This window comes from Myotis lucifugus, unplaced genomic scaffold (assembly GCF_000147115.1).
Source record: "Myotis lucifugus unplaced genomic scaffold, Myoluc2.0 scaffold_177, whole genome shotgun sequence".
Lineage (NCBI taxonomy): Eukaryota > Metazoa > Chordata > Mammalia > Chiroptera > Vespertilionidae > Myotis > Myotis lucifugus.
The window spans coordinates 890,861-894,074 of NW_005871225.1; positions in this window are offsets into that span (position 1 = coordinate 890,861).

Here is a 3,214-nt window from a genome sequence, read left to right on the forward strand (position 1 = left end):
AAAAATGGGCAAACGATCTAAATAGACACCTTTCATAAGAGGACATTCAGAAACCAGAGACATATGAAAACATGCTCAAAGTCACTAATCATCCGAGAGATGCAAATCAAAACAACAATGAGGTATCATCTCACACCTGTCAGACTGGCTATCATCAACAAATCAACAAACAACAAGTGCTGGAGAGGATGTGGAGAAAAAGGAACACTTGTGCACTGCTGGTGGTAATGCAGACTGGTGCAGCCACTATGGAAGACAGTATGGAGTTTCCTCAAAAAACTGGAAATGGAACTCCCATTTGACCCTGTGATCCCACTTCTAGGAATATATCCCAAGAAACCAGAAACACCAATCAGAAAGGATATATGCACCCCTATGTTCATAGCAGCACAATTCACCATAGCTAAGATCTGGAAACAGCCTAAGTGCCCATCAGTAGATGAATGGATTAGAAAACTGTGGTACATCTACACGATGGAATACTATGCTGCTGTAAAAAAGAAGGAACTCTTACAATTTGCAATGGCATGGATGGAGCTGGAGAGCATTATGCTAAGTGAAATAAGCCAGTCAATGAAGGAAAAATACCACATGATCTCACTCATTCATGGATAATAGAGACCATTATAAACTTTTGAACAATAATAGATACAGAGGCAGAGCTGCCTCACACAGATTGTCAAACTGCAGTGGGAAGGCCGGGGAGGGTTGGGGGGCAGGAGGGAGGGGGGTAAGAGATCAACTGAAGGACTTGTATGCATGCATATGAGCATAACCAATGGACATAAGACACTGGGGGGTAGGGGAAACCGGGGTATTGTCAAGGGCGGGGAGAAAAAAGGGGCACATATGTAATACCCTTTGTAATGCTTTAAGCAATAAAAAAATAAATAAATAAAAGTTGTTTTGTAATTATATTGCTTTGTAAAGGGTTTTAAGTTGTTTCACTATAAGAAAAGCAATATATGAAATCATAGAAAATCCTGCATTATGGGCTTGGTTTAAGAAAGAAAAATTATGTTGAATTCTACTAGGAGAGATCCATTTTCAAAGTGTTTGCCCTATATTAAAATATTTTTAAATATATAGACACTTGGATTTAAGTTAAAATAAAATGATCAAGATACATATGCTGCATCATCATCATCATCATCATCATCATCATCCTCTGACTTAACTTACATTAGCAAAGATTGCTAATTGTCTCGCCATGTAATCTTTAGAATAAGTTTGTAGATATCCATTACCTTCTTTCATGGTAATAAAGTTGTAACTCTCATATCCCTCTAGAAATACATTTCCTAGTTTGTCTTAATCCCATGCATTTATTTGTGGCCACATGACTAAATTATTAGCCATGGCATGTGAATAAATGGTGGCTGCCAATTGCAGACCCAGTCTTTAAAACATCGTAAGATCGAAAGAGTGACATAGTTTGTGACCATGTTCTTATTCCTCCGTACTTTTACCCATCACAAGAGCAAGAATGCTCTTTTATTTTTAAACTAGAGGCCTGGTGCACGAAATTCGTGAATGGGGGTGTGTGTGTTCCTCAGCCCAGCCTGCACCCTCTCAAATCTGGGACCCCTCAGGGGATGTCTGACTGCCAGTTTAAGCTCAATCCCACAGGGGTCAGACATCCCTCTCAAAATCCAGGACCACAGGCTCCTAACCACTCTCCTGTCTGCCTGCCTGATTACCCCTAACTGCTCCTGTCTGCCTGCCTGATTACCCCTAACTGCTCCCCTGCTGGCCTGATTGATGCCTAATTGTTCCCCTGTTGGTTCGATCACTCCCAACTGCCCTCGCCTGCTGGCCCGATTGCCCACAACTACCCTCCCCTGTCGGCCCAATCACCCTTAACTGCCTTCTTCTGCCAGCCCAATTGGCCTCCTCCATGTGAGGCAGCAGAGATGCCAGGACCAGCCTCCTCTGCACCGCATGGAGCTGGGGGAGCCCCAGGTCTCACCGCGCAGAGCAGCTGCCAGAACTCGCCTCTGCTATGCACGTGGCCATCTTGTGGTGGCCATCTTTGTGGTGGCCATCTTGTGGCAGCCATCTTGTGTCGGCCATCTTGTGGCAGCCATCTTGTGTCGGCCATCTTGTGATGACATCGCATGCAAGGACCACCTAGGTTTTTATTAGTATAGACTAGAGGCCTGGTGCACGAAATCCGTGCATCGGTGGGGGGGAGTGTCCTTCAGCCCAGCCTGCACCCTCTCCAATCTGGGACTGCTGGCTCCTAACCACTCACTTGCCTGCTTGCCTGATGCCCCTAACTGCTTCTGCCTGCCTGCCTGATCACCCTTAACCCTTCTGCCTGCCTGCCTGATTGCCTCTAACTGCTCCCCTGCCAGCCTAATTGCCTCTAACCACGTCTGCCTAACAGCCTGATCACCCCTAACCACCTCTGCCTGCTGGCCTGATCACTCCTAACTGCCTCTACCTCGGCCTCCACCACCACGGCTTTGTCAGGAAGGGCATCTGGAATAATATCTGGAAGGTCATTCAGTTTAATTAGCATATTATACTTTATTAGTATAGATTATTAAATACTGCTCCTGAGTGTAACAGAAAAGATAATTTATAGAACTCTACAAAGGTGGCCTCTGATTGTAACTGTATGAGAATTATATTAAAATTTTCATTTCTCATTTTTTGTAGTACACAAAGAGCTCCTCTCCTTACATAAAATAATTATAAAAAAGTGACATATATATGTAGAAAATCTGAAGGAATCAACAAAAATCCTCCTGCACAAATAAGCAATTATAGCAAGATTGCAAGATGTAGAGTTAATATACAAAAGTCAATTGTTCTCCTATACACCAATAATTAACAAGTGAAATTTTAAATTTTTTAAAAAATGAGAGATGCCATTTACATCAGCATCCCTCAAAATTAAAATCTTGGGTATAGTTATTAAAATATATATGTAAAAGATCTATATGAGGAAAACTACAAAACTTAGATGGACAAAATTAAAGAACTAAGTAAATGGAGAGATATTTCATGCTCATATATAAGAACTCAATATTGTCAAGATATCAATTCTTCCCAGCTTGATCTATAGATTCAATGAAATTTTTATCAAAATCCCAGCAAGTTATGTTATGGATATCAACAAACTCATTCTAAAGATTACATAGAGAGGCCAAAGACCCAGAATAGCCAACATAAATTTGAAGGAGAAGAACAAAGGTGGAAGACTGAT